This window comes from Chaetura pelagica, unplaced genomic scaffold (genome assembly GCF_000747805.2).
Source record: "Chaetura pelagica isolate M959 unplaced genomic scaffold, ChaPel_1.0 scaffold349, whole genome shotgun sequence".
Classification (NCBI taxonomy): Eukaryota; Metazoa; Chordata; class Aves; order Apodiformes; family Apodidae; genus Chaetura; species Chaetura pelagica.
The window spans coordinates 525,075-532,301 of record NW_009954611.1 but is presented as its reverse complement, the minus strand read 5'-3'; positions in this window follow the sequence as shown (position 1 = coordinate 532,301).

Genomic DNA, 7,227 nt, shown 5'->3' with positions numbered 1-7,227 from the left:
ACAACCAAAAGATGTTCATAACAACATCCTGTCTTGCCTGGGATATCTTGGTCACTTATGGTCTCATGTAATCTAACAGGAAAGTTGCTGATAACTTTGCAGATCAATTGCATAGAAACAATGTGACTGCTTCAGGTGCTGAATGCAAGCTGAGAAATTCTGCTGGCTAATCTTGATTTTTTTTTTCCCTTTCAAAGTCTAGGATCCAATCTAAATAACTATACTGCTAAACTGAAATATATGTATCCTCTCAGTTTCCCAATAATGAGACTGTACCTTCAGCTTTGATGGAAGTGTAAAATCATTTACTTGGATCTTAATGCCATGTTAATGCACCGTGTTAAATTATCAAGCCAGTTAAAAATTGTGGTATTTTATTCATGTAGCTGTATAATGTCACAGATGGAAAAGCTGTACATCAACTAGATATGAAATAGAAAATTCTGTAATTGTAATTAGACAGTGAGTTGATGTAGTAGATAGCAAGAAAAATTGCTCAGCCTAGTGCAGGACTCAAGTCTATGGGACCAGATGGGTCACATCCAAGGGTGCTGAAATAGTTGGCAGACATGGTTGCCAAGCCACTTTCCATTATTTACCTGAAGTCCTGGCTAACTTGGGAGGTCCCAGTTGACTGGAGGGTAGCAAATGTAACACCCATCTATAAGAAAGGCAGAAAGGAGGATCTGGGAAACTATAGACCTGTCAGTCTGACCTTAGTACCAGGGAAGGTCATGAAGCAGATCATCTTGAGTGTCATTAGAAGCCATATAGAGGATAACCAGGGGATCAGGCCCACTCAGCATGGGTTTATGAAAGGCAGATCCTGCCTGATGAACCTGATCTCCTTCTATGACCTGATGACCCGACTATTGGACGAGGGAAAGGCTGTGGATATTGTCTATCTGGACCTCCAGAAAGTTTTGACACTGTTCCCTATGGAACTTTCATAAAGAAACTGGCTGCTCATGGCCTGGATGAGCACACAATCTGTTGGATCAAGCACTGGCTGGACAGTTGGGCCAAAGAGTGGTGGTCAATGGAGTCAAACCCAGCTGGTGGCCAGTGACAAGTGGTGTTCCTCAGGGCTTAGAGTTGGGGCCATTTCTGTTTAACATCTTTATTGATGATCTTGATAAGGACATAGGGTGTATCATCAGTAAGTTTGCAGATGACACCAAGATGGGTGGGAGTGTTGATCTGCATGAGGATAGGGAGGCTCTACAGAGAGACTTGGGTAGATTAGCTTTTTTTTTTTTCCTTAAGGGAAGAAAACATTGAAGGCTCTGAACAATCATTCAGCTTCAGGATATTGATTGATGGGATATTTGCAGGAAAGATTTATGTTCTAGAACAGGTGATAGTGAGAACATCTTTCTGTCTAAACTGCAGGTGTTTAACTTTGGCCCTTCCTGTCCTCAGGGGAATAGAAAAAAAGCATGGTTGTTTGGTGCTTTTTTGTTTGTTTTTTTTAACCTTCAGGTGTTTGCCACTGATCATGGAAACACACCAGTTAAATAAAGGGCTACCTTCAAAATACATTTGGAACAGCAGCATAGGGCTCCAAAAAATCAAGGAACACATTGTAATTTAATGTCTTAACAACTGAGTGGGGTGAGACGTCCAACCAGAAACTGGAATTCTGCACGTGTAGTTTTGCATCATCAGACAGATCTCTCAAGTTGTTTGAGCTAGATCTGCCATTACTAGCAGACATGTTGGGAATGAATGCACCTGGATTTCTTCTAGCTAGTTTGATAACTGAAAGCAAAGCTCAGACTGTGAGGACATGTACCCTAACTTTGTATATTCTTATTTTCTGATTAAACAATTTGATAAGTTGCCGTATTTCCCATCTAGAATCATAGAATAATTTTGGTTGAAAAGAGACCTTGAAGATCACCAAGTCCAACCATTAGCTTAGCACACTGCCAAGTCCACCACTAAACCATATTCCTAAGCACCACATCTGCACACCTTGTAGATACCTCCAGGGATGGCGACTCCACCACTTCCCTGCGCAGCCTGTTCCAGTACCTGACAGCCTTTTCAGTAAAGGCATTTTTCCCAATATCCAATCTAAACCTCCCCTGGCACAACTTCAGAATAGTAAGAAATCAAAACCAACCTTGAAGAGGCTAAGGTTGTGTGATATTACAAGCAATAAAGTAAACTACCAGTTGAAGTTTACTAAACCTCTATAACTTCTGGTCCAAGGACTACCTAAGGTCTTGTTGTTGGCAGCACTTCGGTATGAATTGCTGTATGTGGGCTGCCTCTGAGGTTATGTCATGGCTATTGCTATTGTAGCTGCTTCTGTATTGAAAAATGTTTTGCCTATATAGCACTACTAGTATGTCTGTCACCTCCAGGCATGATTGCAGTCTCTTTGGATTAAGGTGCTATGGGTAAAGAGTTTATTATTGCTCAGTTAGAACTTAGCACTTCCACTGTTGAGCTAATTTTGTCTGTGGACTGCCCTGAGCAGTTCAGGTGCACAGTTACTTGTTGCATTGATTTAAACCATCTGTTCTGCACTAAATAGATTGAGAAATGTGCAGGCCATGTCTAGAAGTGTATTCATTGTGGATTAGCTGCTACTTAAGTGATAAGAAATGGTAAGGAAACAGCAGCAGTTTGTATTCTTGGGGTGTGACTGGATGTCCCAAGTCTAGCAGGAGTGGTGGGATGGGATTACTGCCACCATCTGCTTGCAGCTGCAGCAAGAACTGATTCTTACAGCACTTCCCTGCTGAAACTGTTTTACACTGCTAGAAACCTAGTTTATGAAGTAACACTAGAAGAAGGGGGAAAAGGCTGCTTCTCAACACAAGATGCTTTTATGTTGTCAAAAAAAGTAATGCTACTGAATGTTCAGAAATAGACAAAACTTCCACATTAATATTAGATCAGGATTCAGCAAACCTCTTCAGCAGATGATGAAATTCAAGGTACGTTCATGCTTTACCATCTTGCATTTCAGAGGACTGGAGCGTCTCTCCCATGTAGACAAGCTGATAGACTTGGAGTTGTTCAGCCTGGAGAAGATAAGGCTCCTTATAGAAGCCTTCCAGTATCTGAAGGGTGGCCCAGTGGAAAGCTGGGGATGGACGTTTTACAAGGACACAGTGTGATAAGTGTAGGGGCAATGGCTTTAAATTGCAGGAGGAGAGATTTAGGTTAGACATTAGGAAGAAAATCTTTACTGTGATGCTGGAAGAGGTTATCCAGAGAAGTTGTGGCTGCTTCATTGCTGAAAGTGTTCAAGGCCAGGTTGGATGGGGCTTGGAACAACCTGGTTTAGTAGGAGGTGTCCCTAACCATGCAGGGGGGGTTGGAACTAGATGATCCTTTAGGACCCTTCCAAGCCAAAGCATTCTGTGAGTCTATTATTCTATCATCTGCTGCCACCATGGATACAGCTAATCAGAAGAAGATTGTGTGATTTTAGAAGAGATCTCAGCTGCTGGGGTAAGACAAATACTCCTTCCTTCCACTTCCTAATTTTAAGATCAACTGAGTGACCTGAGCCCTGATGCACAAGGCTACATGTGGATCCTAGAGAAACTAGCAATTATAGCACTTCTACACTGATCTTGCCCCAAAATATACCAACGCTAATGGTTAGAGAAGCATAATACAGTCAGTAGGGTTTGGTCTTTTTCCTGCACCTATCAGTTATCATTGCGTTAGATGTAAGTTGTTGAGTTTTGTGCAGCTGCCAGAGGAAGGCAGCACCCTTGTGGGTGAGCTCAGGGAGCCTGGCAGAGAAGGAAGCATTAAGCCTGTTGCCCAGCCCTTTCTCTTCTGATTTCCTTTCTGATTCAATGATCAGAAAGGAAAAGCTGTCTCATCATCCTTCTGGAATTCATGACACTTGTTTTCAAGTGTTTTTATAATGTATGAAGAAGGTGCTGTTTCTCTTTTGCTGCCTTACTTTTTCCCCTTTTGACTCTCCACCTCTCTCAGTTATTGCATGCTGTCAACATAGCCCTCAAAAAACAACACAGCTTGTATGAAACAGCATGGAGAAATCAGAAAGGATGACCAGTCATCAGCCTTCCTATATGATATTCCACGATCCAGCAACATTAGGATGCTGCCTCATAAACTGACTGATGCTAAGTCCTTGTTTAAAAATTGAGGCAGATTGTAGTGACAACAAAGCTTCTATCAGAGAAGTTTCTATTGCATCACCTCAGACCTCCTTTTATGGTATAAAGCCTCTGCACACCTAGGTAGGAATATTATCCCAATTTCACAACCAAGTGGGAGGGAGAAGCCCAGAGAGGCAGAAAGGGCTTATCTTATCAGAGGTAACAGTGGGTAACAGCACAGTTTGGGCTCCCGCTTTTGTGTTAAAACCCACAGAGAGCCGCCCTTCTGGCCTGCAGGGCTGCTCTTCTGATTAGCAGCAACTGTCAGCAGGCTTTATCACCTACCAGCTCTTGCTACAAGATGCATACAGCATGCTCCAACGTCCTCTTCTTGCAGGGCCTGTCCTGTTGCTTATTCTGGAAATCAAGTGGATAGCCAGAAAACGGTTATTAACCTGATTTATTTCAAGTAAGCAAGAGAGGAAGAATTCAGATGGAAGGAACCTTCCATCAAGTTGCAGTTACTCTTTTCACTGCCAGCTGAAAAGCACTTGATAGCAAGCTTGTAGAGAATGCAACTGTGTTATGAATAGTTGAGAGATCTATTAAAAAGGGTGAGTTATTTATTCACTCTGGATGAAGATGGTTGCTGCATTCTTAAAAATCTGTTTGCTGAAAGAGCCTTTGGTAACAAATATTTTGTCTTTCTAAGTCAGTGAGTTGTATAATCTGTGCCAAACATCCATACAAAAGGAATGTAGCATTCACTATCTGCAAAGGGGATAACAAATATAGATGGCTGAGGAGTTGTTTAATCCTGCTTCCCTTTCTGATGATAGATTATCTCCATCTAGACAGCTGCAAGGAAAAACTGCACAGGAAACTTCCAAATGTCTATGGATTAACTAAATTACTTTGACCATCCCAACTGTTCCTTATCACAAAGAAGAGGAATGGAAGAAAATACTGGTGCCGATGCCTTCTGGGCACTGAGATTTAATGCTATTAGGAACAAAGGAAACACTGTCATTACAAACTCAGCCCTTTGACGGTGAAAAGATTAAAAATTTCATCCTATCCAGAACAGAAAATCTATGTGGATCCTTGTATTTTTATTAGATGGATTTTTGTATGAAATAAGCTACATTCACGTAAGCTGTAAGAATCAGCATGCTGGGACACTGATCTGTCTTACCCTCCTAAATCTTTGATTGTTTTTCTAAATAAATCAGCCCAGGACTTGGGCAGGTGACCTCAGAGCAGACGTGACCCGTGAGCCTTTCAGTGGCTGATTCAAATCTGGGTCTAGATCATGAAGGCTTATGGGAGTCTGTTATGACCTAAAAACCCCAACAATTTAACTAAAAGGTAAGTTGAACCTTAGGTGACCATTTTCACATCACTGCGGGTGAAGTACGGGGGAATAGATTGCTTGGGAATGCAGGGAATTCCACACCCCTCTCACTATAAAGATCAGGCTAGACACTTTGCATGACTGTGCTTTGAATTTAGACATGCAAACTATATATATGTAATTTAAAGTACGTTTTCTGTATAGTTTAATTAAATGGTACTGAAGTATGTCTTAAGTAGCAACTATCTGGCTGTTTAAGAGATACTAGACTGGAACAAAACAGGGAGATTTATTCCAATCTGGGTCCTGCATTTTCATCGACTCACAGAATCATGGAATACCAGGTTGGAAGGATGTCAGGTATCATCTGATCCAACCTTTCTTGACAAAAGCATGATCTAGACAAGATTGCCCAGCTTAAAATTGTCTAAACTTGAGGAATACAGCACTTCCTGGGGAGATTATTCGAACGGCTGGTTGTTCTTATTGTGAAAAATATTAATCTTGTATCTAATTGGAATCTTCCTCAGGAAGAAGGATTCCTTACAGTCCTTCCCTGCTTCCCCACGGGGTCCGTCCCATGGGAGAGAGTCCTCGATGAACCTCTCCTTCATGAGTCCTTCCCACGAGGTCCGGAGCTGCTCCAGCCTGGGCTTCCCACAGAGTCAGGAGCTGCTTCGGGAACAAACTCCCCTGGCACCGGGGTCTTCCATGGCTGCATCATCCAAGTTCACTGGCAGCAAATCCAAGTTCACCCCTCCTGGCACTTTCAGGGAATGTTCCACTACTTCACTCCTGGGAAGTGTGGTACCTTCCAACCTGGTATTCCATGACTCTGTGAGTCGATGAAAACGCAGGGGCACAGCTGCCATCTCGCCACGGGCTGCGGGGAAACTTCTGCTTGGGCACCTTCTTCCTCACCAACCAGAGGCACTGCTCTGCCTCTCCAGCTCAGGTCTTCTTTTTTAACTGCTCGCTCTGCTCTGCACATCTGTTGTCTCTCCAATGGCTCCTTGGCTGGGTTTGGAGCTGGGGGAGCTTCTCACCGGAGCCACTCCTGGAGCCCCTCCCCCGCTACGAAAACACTCACCAAACCAACCAGCAGAATTACGTTTTTATCTTGTTCTCTTTATAAATACCATATATTCTTTCAGGCTTGCTGCCAAAAATATTTTGCTGTTATATGAGGTGTTTATAAGCACTTGCTCCCACTACTTTTTATGAAAGGAACAGTAAAAATCACAGTGATTAGTGTGTCTGCAACTTAGTGGGCTGTGAAGGGAGAGAATAAATGCAATTGCTAAATAATTGTAATATGTTGTGCAGAACAATTCCTCTCTTAATCATTCTGTGTAGGGATAAACTGTTTAACCACCACTGAGCAGGCATGCTTCAAAGTTCAGTAATTTAAGACAGAAATATGCAATACTGACATCTGCAGTGTGTTATTTCAGAAGCGGGGTCGCTTGTGGTGTCACTGGCTACTGCTGAAGAATCAGGTCTCTTCATGCCCTGGCCAAGACTAACGCGGGCAGAAGCAGCTGGTTAAAAACGTATACAGGCCTGAGCAGGCCGAGCAGCCCAGGAGCAGCGCGGCAGCCGGGTGCCCACAGCTGCCCCTTGCCCGTTCCCCTGTGCCAGGCATCCTGACTAACCCTTCCCTCCGTGTCTCCTGCAGAGCCCCCGGCGGGGCCTGTGCAGAACGACCCGTCCCGTCCCCGCACGCACCCCGCAGCACCGGCCCTTATCAGCGCTGCCCCTCTGGCCGCGGCGCCG